We start from the raw sequence: 14,094 nt of genomic DNA on the forward strand, positions 1-14,094 counted from the left end.
GTCGAAGGGGCACCGACACTATAGGGGGGCGCGGCCCCCCCTTGGCCGCGCCGGCCTAGGGTTTGGTGGGCCTGTCCCCCTCTCTGGCAGTTCTCGTGTGTTCTGGATGCTTCCGGGCAAAATAGGAACCTGGGCGTTGATTTCGTCCGATTCCGAGAATATTTCGTTACTAGGATTTCTGAAACCAAAAACAGCAGAAAACAGCAACTGGCACTTCGGCATCTTGTTAATAGGTTAGTTCCAGAAAATGCACGAATATGACATAAAGTGTGCACAAAACATGTAGATATCATTAATAATGTGGCGTGGAACATAAGAAATTATCGATACGTCGGAGACGTATCACCCATCACTGTAGGATGGGGCATGTGTCTTTCGATAAGATGAGTAGAATATTTCCTGATATTATGTGTGGAATAAGCAATGGCAAGTTAACATGTGATGCTTGTGAATATGCTAAACATACAAGAGCCTCATATGTGAGTAAGGGGCTTAGGAGCATATCTCCTTTTATGCTTATTCATTCAGATGTATGGACTTCCCCAGTGGTGTTAGTGAATGGAATGAAGTACTTTGTTACCTTTATTGACTGCTATTCTCGTATGACTTGGGTTTATTTGATGCGCCACAAGGATGAGGTGTTTCACTGTTCAGAACTTCCATGCATATGTAAAGAATCAGTTTCAAGCACAGGTGCAGGTGCTCAGGACTGACAATGGCACGGAGTATTTGAACACCATCTTTGGGGCCTTCTTGTCTGAACAAGGTATTCTTCATCAAACGACTTGCCCTGATACCCCTCCCCAAAACGGTGTGGCAGAGCGGAAAAACAGACACGTTTTGGAAGTAGCTCGCTCGCTGATGTACACAATGAATGTGCCCAAGTTCCTGTGGAGTGAAGCAGTCATGACAGCCATTTTTTTGATTAACATGAAATCCTACATCATACTCGGTATGAAATCCCCATGCGAGTTGTTGTTTGGAAAAAATAAGTTTGTTGTCCCTCCGAAATTATTTGGCAGTACATGCTTTGTTCGGGGCCATAAACCATCGATTGGGAAGTTAGACCCACGAGCAGTAAAATGTGTTTTTGTTGGATATTCCTCTAGTCAGCAGGGATATAAATATTGGTGTCCCTCTGCAAAACGCATGTTTGTAAGTATGGATGTTACCTTCAGGGAATCCGAGCCATTCTATGGTGAGCAAACTGATCTGAGCTTGTTGTTTGCAGAACTTGACCAACTTCACTCTGTGCAAGATGGTCATGAGGGGGAGATTAAGGTAGTGTCTCACACTAAGGGCGATTCTATGGGTACTAAACCTGATGGTGATGTGCAGCTTCAAGTTCAACCAATAGTGGGTACGATTCCGCTTGATTCTCCCCAGATTATTGCTCCTGTTCAGGATCGGTGGCCACCGAATCTCCAAGTGTACACTCGATGGCAGCCACATGTGCAGGGGGAGCAGGAAGGTAGTGATGTTAGTTCATCTGACATAGTGGGACAGTAGCAACATGTGCAGGGGGAGCAACAAGGCAGTGCTAGCAGCCCATCTGACACAGTGGATTTGCCAATTGCATTGTGAAAGGAGACACATGAAGCAGCTAGAAAGGGTGAAGTGGCAAGGAAGGCTCTTTGCGAAATGCATGCTCTACAAACTGTTTCTGATGAACATGACATTAGCAAATTTGTTTCTTACAAGGCTTTGTCTCCTTCCTATAGAGCTTTTGTGGCCTCTCTACAAACCGTGTCAATTCCAAACGATTGGAAGACATCAAAGCAAGATCCGAAGTGGTGCGAAGTGATGATAGAAGAGTTGGAAGCACTAAAGAAAAACAAGACATGGGTGCTAACCACATTGCCAGCATGGAAAAAGTCAGTGAGTTGTAAGTGGATCTATACTGTGAAGCAAAATCCTGAAGGGAAGGTAGAAAGGTATAAGGCCAGATTGGTCGCTAGAGGGTTCAGTCAAACTTATGGAATTGACTACAATGAGACGTTTGCTCCAGTGGTGAAGATGAACACAGTAAGAATATTGGTTTCATGTGCTGCTAACTTTGGGTGGAAGTTGGATCAATTAGATGTCAAGAATGCATTCTTACATGGTGACCTGCAGGAAGAAGTGTACATGGAGATACCACCAGGTTTTGGTACCTCACAGACCAAGGGAAAAGTATGCAGGCTAAAGAAATCCTTGTATGGTCCGAAGCAATCTCCAAGAGCATGGTTTGATAGGTTTAGACGAGCTGTGTGTGGTATGGGTTATGGCCAATGCAATGGTGACCACACGGTGTTCTATAGACACGCTGAGCGGAGGATCACCATTCTTACAGTTTATGTGGATGACATTATCATCACTGGAGATGACCAAGAGGAAATAAAGAGATTGAAGGAGTGTCTGAGCAAGGAGTTTGAGGTGAAAGATTTGGGCAACCTGAAATATTTTCTTGGCATAGAAGTGGCTCGGGCAGAGAAGGGAATATCTTTATGTCAACGAAAATACACCCTAGATCTCTTGAGTGACATGGGCATGATGGGATGTCGTGCAGCCCCTACCCCAATTGAACAAAACCATCAAGTGACTGCACAATCAGGTGAGCTAGTGAATAAGGAAAATTATCAGAAATTGGTTGGGAGACTCTTGTACTTGTGTCATACCAGGCCTGACATTACATATGCCGTGGGTGTGGTGAGCAGATACATGCATGAACCAAGGAGTGGGCATCTTGATATAGTGCACAGAATCTTGAGATACTTGAAGGGAACTCCGGGGAAGGGGTTCTGGTTTGCAAAGAGTGGGCACCTTGAGGTTGATGGCTATAGCGACTCTGATTGGGCTGGTTGTCGAGATGATGGAAGATCCAGGCTATTGTGTGTTTGTGGGAGGAAATCTGGTGTCATGGAGAAGCAAGAAACAAATAGTTGTGTCCAGATCAACGGCAGAAGCTGAATACAGAGCTTTATCAAAAGGGGTGTGTGAGATGCTTTGGGTGAAGCATCTCCTGAGTGAGTTGAAGCTTCTCAGAAAGGGGCCCTTGAGAGCTTGGTGTGTCAATCAGTCAGCCATAAGTATTGCAAATAATCCAGTCCAACATGATAGGACAAAACATGTGGAAATTGATCGCTTTTTCATTAAAGAGAAACTTGATGCTGGGATCATCAGCCTTACTCATGTCAGTTCTGGGAAGCAAATTGCTGATTGCTTGACAAAGAGACTGGGAACAAGGGAATGCAACTTGCCATGTGACAAGATGAGATTGATAGATATCTACCATCCATCTTGAGGGAGAGTGTTGAATACTGGACATGTTTCTGGTCCAAGTGGCCCAAGCCCATATGTGTGCTAACCTATAAAAGGAGGGAGCTGGAGGAGAGCTAACCCTAAGATAGTAGAAACCACACCAGCCGCCAGGGACCAAGCAAGAGGAGGTGAGCTGCTCCATCACCAAGAGGAGGTGAGCAGCTGCTCCAACAGCTATGCTAGTTTCTCTCTCCCTCAACAATTCACGAATTACATTTATTTGAAAGGCATAGATCGACCTGTTTGGAGTACTATCTTTGATTAGCTCTACCTTCTCCGCATAGTCCATCTCGATCTTGATATTGAGGTTTGTCCACAGTAACGCCAACCGCAGTCCTTCAATCGCCTGAAGTTATGTTGCATCTTGGCAATGGTGTAGCTGTCGGCATGCTGCGGAGATAATATCACCACTCTGATCTCGCAAGACCATACCCGTCCCTGCATTTGTGCTTATGAAGGCACCATCACCATTCAGTTTGGCTTCTCCCTGGTCAGGTCGAGTCCATCTCTTCCGCTCCTTCTGCCTACCATCAGAAACTGTAGCTGGCCGCTTAAACCCCTGATCAGTGTCAACCACCATCTTGCCCTTCACAATACTTGCATCAGGGAATTGTTTAATCATCATAAGCGAGTTTAGGTAGCTTACTAGGAAGCGTCCGGATCTCAGTCATTCGGCCATACCACCCTTTACCACTCTTGTTTGTTGCGGCGGACTGTTCAACCTGCGAAGCATGTCCGACACATGTAGGCGTTGCAACTTCATCGTTAGGGTGGTCTGTTTGTTTTAACAGCCAGTCAAACACAGGTTTCTGTTCGTAATGTAAGTCCATAAATATGTTTTTATTAGAAGATTATAAATATGATGTATGTACCTTGCGTTAGATTAGATTGCTGCAAGGTAGAATATGTAATATCCTGTTGACTTGTACCACTATAGATTCCAGGGTGGGGAATAACTATAGACAACATTATAAAAATTATGACATATGAAGTGAAGTTTACATTGGTATAGTAAAGACAGTCTTAATACCAGGTGGCTCAAGTGCCGGGTATGCCTGAGCATTCTTTATGGAGTAAGCAACAACTCGTTTTTGTTGTCGGGCTTCGCGTTGTTTGCGTAGGTACTCAGCTCTTTGTTGTTCGGCCATACCATCCTTTACCACTCTTTGTTGCGGCAGACTGTTTAACCTGTGAAGCATGTCCGGCACATGTAGGCGTTGCAACTTCATCGTTAGGGTGGCCTATTTATTTTAACAGCCAGTCAAACTCAGGTTTCTATTCGTAATGTATAAGTCCATAAATATGCTTTTATTATAAGATTATTGTCGTCGTGGCGAACGAGCAGATGCCATGGGATGGCTTAAGTTGGGGCCGAATGGGCACAAGAGGATTCGGGGGAGGGTTTGTGATTAGATGGGATGAACTTCCGGATGCTTTCCTCAAGAACTCAGCCAAAGGCAGTGATACAAGAAGAAACACACAAGGAAGAACTCTGCTCTAGATTAGGATCTTCATTGATCTCAACATGGTACAGGTTTCTGGTTACAAGGTTCCTCTATTCCTCTATCATCTAACCTCTGTGTAATCATCTGTGCAACCGTGCCCGTAAGGGCTATGCCCCCTCTCCTTATAAAGGGGAGAGGGTGGCTTACAGGGGAAGAAACCCTAATGGCATCTTTGACTGGACAAACTACTTTACAAAGCTACTTTAATCATATATGACGCCGGGGTCTTCTTTAATCAGGAAGGCTGACGTCCTCCGTCTTCTTTCAGCGTCATCCCTCTCTTTGGCGCCAGGGCTTCGTTTAAAGCCACTTTGCTTAGCTCATCCTTGTCCTCTAGCTCTGAAGAGAATCTTTGACCAGTCTTGCCGACATGCTCTTCTTACCGGTAGCCCGATGTCTTCTGCATCCGGTTCCGGTATACCCCTCTTGGGGATACCGGCCTGGCTTTACTTAACCAAACTATTATCTTTGTGCTCCGGTATAAACATTAAACCGGTATCTTGATGGCTCAAACCATCCAGTTTGGCATGCCTTTGGCATACCGGGGGTCATCCCCCCAACATTAGTCCCCGAAGCTGGTATAGTCTGGTGGATTCTATCCAACAGACCATGCCAGGTTCTCACATCTTAGGATACCGGTTTAATCTTTCCGGCGGTTAGCTTGGATCCAGCATTTTTGCCCGGACTCTCCTTTTCTCTCTTTGCAAGGTATTTTCCGGTATCTTATTCTCCGGTATCTTAGCCATTAAACCTCTCCTCGGCGAAGTCAAGAATTTCTCGGGTCCCGCGCCTGTCAGTGACATGCGCACTGTAACTGACGCGCCAGTGTCAGGGGTCACTTCCCTTCGGATTCTGCGCCCGCAATAACTGCTGCACAGCGGATCCTGGCTGCCGTTCCGGATCCGTGTGGCCTCCCTGTGGCTTTCTGTTTTCTACGCGTGTATCGCTGCACCACGTGGCGCCCCGTGGAGCGAACCGTCGCGGCCCGGCGGTTTTCGGCCCACTTCTTTCCTCTTCCTTTATAATGAGAAAACCGCCCCTTCTTCTTCCTTCTTCGCATTCCCCACTTCCTCGCGCACAGAGCTCTTCGCCCTCTGCGCCTCCATCGCTCCCGTTCGTCGCTCGCACTTCGCCGCCCGGCGAACCTCCGCTGCTGCTCCGCCGGTCCTCGCCGAACTCCGCCGCGTGGAGAATCTTCGCGGTGCTTCCCTCGCAGGCGCGGCACTGGTGCTTCCTCAACCTTCTCTCCACCTCGCCGTCGCCGGACTTCCTCGGCAACCGCAAGTTCACCGCTCCGCCGATGAACTCCTTCCTCAACGACTCCGCCGCCTCAGGTTACGCCCAATCTGCATTTGCCCCTCTTTTGCTTGCTTTCTAGATCTTGGGCCGGTAGTATATTTACTTCCTCTTTTCTTTTGCTTTTTCTCTTACTCGTAGATCTTCGCGCAAGGGTAGATCGTGGGGATTGTGTTTTTTCGGGTCAAACCTCATGTCTAGCGAAGAGTCCTCCTCCGCTTCATCCTCCAGTAGCCACCATAGCCAATCCTCTGACGGATTAACAGCCGATCTTGTCCAGATGGACGTTGATGCCGGTAACGACCAAGAGGCCGGCAGCTCTAGCCAAACCTCCGGCATAGATCTTTCCGGTATCACGCGCGGGGCTTGGAAGGGCTCCGATGTTTCCCGATATGAGATAGACTGGCTTTACCGGTCTAGAAGGATACCGGAAGGAGTATCCTTCCGACTTCCTGGCGACGAGATTGAACCGGTACTTCAACCCGGTGAGCACGTCGTCTTCCTCGCTCACTTCGAGCGCGGCTTCGGCCTTCCCGCCTCCGATTTCTTCCGGAGTTTTCTCGATTTTTACCAACTCCAACCTCACCATCTTCCCGGCAACGCCGTTTTCTATCTCTCTTGTTATGCCACCTTTATGGAGGCTTATATCGGCATTCGTCCCACTCGCGAGACGTTTGCCCGCTTCTTTTCTCTTCGGATTAACTCCGTTCAGGGCAAGGAAATTCCTAAACCCAAACCCCCCGTGCAATGCGGGTCTTGCATCATCGGCTCCCGCCAAGGGAGCCCTTTCTTCAAGTTTTCCGGTCTCGAGTCATGTCGGTTATGGCAAGGGACCTTCTTCTACGTGAAGAACGACGGCGCCGCAGATCTCATCAATCTGCCACCTTTTAACCCGGCGCCGCCCAGAAAAATCAACTGGGGCTTCAACCCGAAGACAAATCATGTCGAAACAAACCGGGTGATATGCTTCATGGAGCAGCTGATGAAGGAGACTAACATCTGCTCCGATGATATCATCCGCGCCTTCATCTCGCGCTGGGTGCTTCCTCTTAAGCGCCGGGCTCACAAGATGAGCGAGATGTACGGTCCCGGTGATCCTACCAAGATCACCGGCCTTCCTCTCAGCAAGAAGGACATTGTCCTCAAGGCTAGGCAGATCTGCCAGACTGCCATGCCGGATGATTGGGAATGGGGCTTCCGGCCTCTCAGTTCCACTAACCCTCCGACCCAAGAAGTAAGAGATTACGCAACTCGGGTCGATTTACCGGTAACTTTTATGTTGTGGTTAACCTTCTTTTCATTTATTTCAGGCCAAGGACCGCTTCCCCCGCATCGACGCGGATCGGCGAGGCCCTTGCCAGAAGCATCCTCTGGACAAGGTAGACCTGGACCCCTACATCCATTGGCAAGATCTGAAGATGGGCCGGACGCCAGCCTCGCGCCTCGGTAAATCTCCACCTGAAGCATCCGGTTCCTCCGACGACCTGACCTTGCTTGAGGTAGCACTTCTTTTTGATCTCTCATACTCTTCTGTTATTGTTTCTCTGTAGATGTTCCCTCAGCCAACACCAACCCGCAGGTCCACGAGCACGTTCCTCCCCTGCGGGCCGAGGCAGGCCAAGAGTTTGTGGAGAAGCTCATGGCCCAAGGCCAGAAGAACAAAGCTCCGGCATCTGACGCCGGTTCGAGCCAGGCCCCTGCATCCAAACGCTTTCAGACGAAAGCCTTTGCGGGGAAGGTCGCACGCGTGAGGCGCTACAAGGGCAAACAGATGCCGACCTCTTCTGGGTAAGCCCCCGTTTCTCTGCTTGTTTTGTTTTTACCAAGTTCTTTTCCGGTTGCTTTTTTCTAACCCTTTCTTTTTCTGTCGTTCAACCCTGCGCTCAAGCTCGGCCCAAGGCCTGAGGGCTCTGATGGATCCGCAAGGACCTCAACCCCTCCTCCTCATTCAAGCCCGGCACCATCTGGTGCCGGCAACGCTTCTGCCTCCCCTCTGGGAGGCACTTCAAGTGCGGGGCGCGCGGCCCCTACACCGCCTGATCACCGCGCGGAGGAGGACCTTGTCTCCCCTCCTGAGAAAAAAGACACCGGCGCCGAAGAAGAAGCTGCCGGTCGGGCGGAACCTCTGGTTCCTCCTGTCCAGAAAAGAAAGAAGAAGAAGACCAAGGAGTCTTCCCCCTCCAGAGCCGCGCCGGATACTTCCGCGCCGGCTTCCTCCAACCTGGGTCAGGATGCGCCTGACACTCCTCCCTCTCCCAAGACTACGCCCGCGCCACCTCCAGAAGCTCCCCGCGCCGAACCAGCCGGGGCCACGCCAACGCCGCCGCCAACAACCTTGAAGACCGTCAAGGGGGAGGCGACGGCTCCCAGCACTTCCTCCGCCGGCCCGCAGCCCTTGGTGCTGCACGCCGCCCGCTCCGCTGCCGGCGAGAAGGCCACCGGCCTGCTTGGCCGGATTACAGAGTTCCAGCGCGAAGGCCGAGAGCTGGGGCACCTGCTGCCCTACGCCGAAAAGTGGAACGCCGCGGACGTGTCTGAGGCGACCCGCGGCCTGGGCAAGGACCGGCTACCGGCGCCTGACCCTGCTGGTCCTCGGTGCTCAGAGGAACACTTTATGCGGCTGCGTCGGGCCGTCAAGGAGCTGGACAGCGCGTGGTTCGATGCCACGAACAATATGATGGTAAGTCTCACCAAACCTTTTCCGTTTTTCGATTCACACCGGTTTCTTTTCTTCCGGATCTATTCTATTTTCCCTTCAACTTTTAAAATCTATGCCGGTTTCTCTTTTGCTAAATGTTGTCTATCTTCCCAGTCCCCGAGTTTCGTGTTGAGAGCGTAGCTCTTAGCGCGAAACTTAGGTAAAAACGCGCAAAACCGGCATAGCCAGTCCCCGAGTTTCAGGTTAAGAACTTTGCTCTTAGCGCGAAACTTAGCTAGAAACACGCGAAACCGGCATAGCCAGCCCCCGAGTTTCGGGTTAAGAACTTTGCTCTTAGCGCGAAACTTAGCTAACATCTTTTTCTTGAACAGACCACGGCTGACGCTCGGAAGATCCTCTTTGAGGAGCTTCTTTGGGAGCACCGGAATCTCGCTGAGGCACACATCAAGTGCCAAGGTAACCTTCTGTGCCTCCGGCATCTTCTTACCGGGAAGCTTTCTTTCTCTTAGTACTTATGATTCTCTGTTTAACAGCTATCCCGGAAGCTTCTATTGAGGCCCTCAGGACTCAGCTTGCCGCCACCCAAGGTACTGCTTCCTCTTTCCCGGTTGACTTGCTCCCTCTTCATTTTATCGGTACAAATTTGCTGACATTTTCTTTCCGGGCCCCAGAGGAAAAGGACCAGCTCATCCGGCAGCATCAGGAGGATCTGAGCGCCCAGAAGGCCATCTCCAAGGAGCTTAAGGACCAGCTCATCCAGCTCGGGCTCGAGCACAGCAAGGCACTGAAGGCCGCCCAGGCCATCGCTAAAGCCAAGCTGGATGAGGCGCTGGAGGATGCCAGCAACTCCAATGTGGTGTTGCAGGCCGAGCTGGAGGAGGCCGCCAAGGCGCGGAAAGCAGCCGAGGACAAGGCCGCGCGGCTGGAGGTGGAGCAGAAGGAATATGACCTTCTGGTCACGCAGACTGACGCGCTTGCCTTCCGTAAGTTTCCCTTTTTTCTTTTCCGGTTTCTGCTTATACGCTTATCTTTTCCGGTAGCATGTGCTTAGCTTCTTTTCTTCGTCTTGTAGGGCTCTTCCCAGACTCCCAGGCGTATGCCGTGAAGAAGGTTGGAGAGCGCCGGGTTGCACAGGCATATGAGAACCTGGATGCGCCCTGGGACCCTTATGACCACTTGGTCGCGCTGAACGCGCGGGTTTCCCACATGCGCGCCGTGGACTGGAACCTCTCCGACATCCCGCAGGTGGCCACCCAGCTCTTCCGGACTCTCTGGCCTGGAGAAGAGGTGCCAGACACCTTCTCGCTCATCAGCGACCACCTGAAGGGTGCCGGTCGAAGGATCCGGGAGTGGCAGTGCTCAGTTGCCCGTGCCGGAGCGGACTCAGCGCTTCGCCTTGCCTGCTCCTGGTATCCGGACCTGGACGCCCTCATCGGCGTGCGCGAGCAAGCTCCCACTGACTTGGACCCGGTCCTCACCGCGAAGCGGCAGGATCGAGCATACCACATCGCGGAGTACGCCGAGATGCGCACCTTCATCCCCCCTCCTCCAGACGTCAAGGACTATCTGAGCGACGAGGAGGAAGGTGAAGACGATGAGGAGGCCGGAGCTGGTGACGCGCCTCTGGAAGGTCCTGATGCCGACGACGCCCCTCATGAAGCCCCTGCTGCTTAAGTACTCTCTGTTACTTGTTTGCCTGTGATATGCTTGTCTGCCCTGTTTAACTTCGAAACAATGTCCGTTAAATTCTACCCGGGTATGTCGGGGTCTATGATGTAAGATAAAACTTATTCGCTCTTTTGGTTGTGCTACAACAGTTCATGCCGGTATGTTATACCGGTAGTTAATTAACTTATGTTTGCCTTAGCATATTTGCTTATTGTGTTACTTTTTCTTGCAGTGCAAAGATTCTGAAATTGTTTCCGCATTCAATTCGACGCACATTTGGCTCTTTTGCTTTGGCTCTGCCTGCCTTCTCTGGGTGTTCTTTGGCGTATGAGCACAAAGTTCTTTTACCAAACAAGCACTTTCTTGAACTTAGAAATAACTCGAAATTTTTGCAAAAAACCGGTTTAACCGGGGTTAGTTAAGCTTTTCCAGATTGTTCGTTCCCACTGTCTCTTTTCGCAGTTCGCGTGCTTAATTGCTACCGGTTTATCTTGCTTGCCATGAAGCCGGGTTGCGGACAGCAGCAGAGTCGAAGACTCCGGTAGGTTTAGCACGCTACTAAACCGGAAAGAAAAAATGTTCACTAAGCAACCGGTGAACTAAAAAAATAAACATATTGCATGCAACTTTAGGGGTAGTCCCCGAGATTCATTCGAGGTTCCGACATCTTTTATTCGTATCATATAAGGTACAAAAAAGGAACTTCTTACACCACAACTTCAAGAGTAGAATGGACGCAACAGGGCTACGTTCCATGGACGCTTGCTCTCCTCTCCGGACATGTCCGCCTTTCCTTTTTTCCATTCCTGTGCATCGATCAAGTAATAGGCATCATTGTGGAGAGCTTTGCTCACAATGAAGGGACCTTCCCATGGAGGTGAAAGCTTATGCCGGCCTTCAGTGCGCTGCACTAGGCGTAGCACCAGATCTCCTTCCCGGAATACTCTCGGGTTAACCTTCCGGCTATGATAGCGTCTGAGGTTTTGCTGGTAAATGGCTGTTCTTGCCAATGCCAATTCTCTTGCTTCTTCTAGCAAGTCCACATCGTTTTCTCTGGCCTCTTTTACCTCTTGCTCGGTATAGAGCTGCACTCTTGGTGAGTCATGGAGAATGTCGGTTGGTATGACCGCTTCTGCTCCGTAAACCATGAAGAATGGAGTGTATCCGGTGGACCGGTTTGGAGTTGTTGTTATGCTCCACAACACTGATGGTAGCTCATCGAGCCAACACCCCGGTGACTTTTCCATCGCCTCGATGAGTCTGGGTTTGATACCGGAAAGCACCAAAGCATTCGTTCTTTCCACTTGGCCATTGCCTTGTGGGTGTGCCACTGAACACAAATCCAACCGGATGTTGTTATCCTCACAAAATCTTTTGAACTCACCTTGAGAAAAGTTGGTTCCATTGTCAGTGATGATGCTATGCGGGTAGCCGTACCGCAAGATAACATCTTTTAAGAATTTCACCGATGTGCGCCCATCACACTTTGCGATAGGTTTCACTTCTAGCCACTTGGTGAATTTGTCCACCATGACCAAGATGTGGGTCATATTCCCTCTTGCAGTTTTGAATGGGCCAACCATGTCAAGGCACCAGAACTGACAAATGGCCAAGTTAGCGGTATGGTTTTTAAACCGGATGCTGGGGTATGATTTTGCTTGGCGTACCTCTGGCACCCGTTGCACTTTCTTACCAAATCCTCAGCATTTTCCAAAGCCGTGGGCCAATAGAACCCATGCCGGAACACCTTTGCTACCAGTGCCCTTGATGAAGCGTGGTGCCCACATTCTCCCTGGTGAATCTCCTCAAGCATTTCTTTTCCTTCTTCCGGTTCCACACACCTTTGAAGGACACCGGTAACACTTCTCTTGTACACCTCGCCATTGATGATGGTGTATGCTTTGGACCTCCTCTGGATCCTTCTGGATTCGTTTTCGTCATCCGGCAAGGTGCCGTTGATCAGGAACTCCTTAATAGGTTTAACCCATGATGGTGCCTCCCGAACCAGAAACACCGGTGCGTCTATCTCCATGTTATCCACCAGCATTGTTTCTTCCGGTATGGCCGCAACAGTCCCTGAGCTTACCGGTGCAGTCCCCGAGTTTGCCAGAGTAGTCCCCGGGTTCCCTTCATCGATATCCATGGGTACTATGTGCGATTCCGGTACAAAAATCGATTCCGACTCCGGGCTTGGTTTGATCGATGGTACCCTTAAGTGTGCCAAGGCTATTCCGGGAGGAATTTCTTGGCTAGATGAGCCCAACTTGGACAAAGCATCCGCGGCCTCATTTTCCGCTCGTGGCACATGGTGAAACTCACAGCCCTCAAAGAAGCCGGCAATCTTTTGCACGTGAAACCGGTACGAGGCCATGTTTGCATCTTTTGCGTTCCAATCTCCGGAACACTGTTGCACCTCGAGATCTGAATCCCCATAGAAAATGATCCGGTGCACACCGATTTCTTTTGCGACTTTAAGCCCATGAATCAGAGCCTCGTACTCAGCGACATTGTTTGATGCCCTGAAATGTACTTGCAGAACATACCGGAGATGATCTCCCTTAGGTGAGGTAAGCACCACACCGGCACCTAGACCCTCTTTGAGTTTGGATCCGTCAAAGTGCATCTTCCAGTACTCTATTTTCTGATCCGGCGGCTTGTATTGCATCTCCGCCCAATCAACAAGGAAATCTGCCAAAGCTTGCGATTTTATGGCATCTCTCCTTTCGTACACCGGTACGTATGGTGATATCTGAATTGCCCACTTTGCAATCCTTCCGCTAGCATCTTTGTTGCACATGATATCGGAAATGGGTGCCTCGCTCACCACTTTCATGGGGTGCTCCTCAAAGTAATGCTTAAGCTTTGTGGCGGCCATGAACACGCCATAAGTCATTTTCTGGAAGTGAGGGTAGTTTTGTTTTGAGAGGGAGAGCCCCTCGCTCAGGTAGTATACCGGCCTCTGGACGGTTTTTCCTTCCTCTTCTCTTTCAACCACAACCACTACACTCACAACCCGGTTTGTTGCTGCTATATATAATAGCATAGGCTCTCTTTCTAGAGGTGAAGCCAGTATGGGCGCTGTGGCCAGCATTGTTTTTAGCTCTTTAAACGCCGCGTCTGCCTGAGGGGTCCAGACGAACGTATCGGATTTCTTCATGAGAGCATAGAGTGGCAGAGCTTTTTCTCCCAACCTGCTTATGAACCGGCTTAGCGATGCCAAGCTACCGGTGAACTTTTGCACGTCCTTGAGATCGCGCGGTATAGTCATTCTTTCGATTGCCCGGATTTTTACCGGATTGACCTCAATGCCCCGGCTTGATACGAGAAAGCCAAGCAGCTTGCCGGCAGGGACACCGAAGGTGCATTTTGCCGGATTGAGTTTCATCCGGAATCTTCTCAAGTTATCAAATGTTTGCCGGAGGTCATCGATTAAGGTTTCTTTTACTTTGGTTTTTACCACAACATCGTCCACATAGACTTGCACGTTTTTTCCGATCTGATCAAACAAGCATTTTTGCATACAGCGTTGGTACGTTGCACCAGCGTTGCGCAAACCAAAAGGCATAGTGACATAGCAATAAGCCCCGTGCGGGGTAATGAACGCAGTTTTTATTTGATCTTCCTTTTTCAAAGGGATTTGATGGAAACCGGAATAAGCATCCAAGA

The sequence above is a fragment of the Lolium perenne genome, chromosome 4, assembly GCF_019359855.2.
Source record: "Lolium perenne isolate Kyuss_39 chromosome 4, Kyuss_2.0, whole genome shotgun sequence".
In the NCBI taxonomy this organism is placed as follows: Eukaryota; Viridiplantae; Streptophyta; class Magnoliopsida; order Poales; family Poaceae; genus Lolium; species Lolium perenne.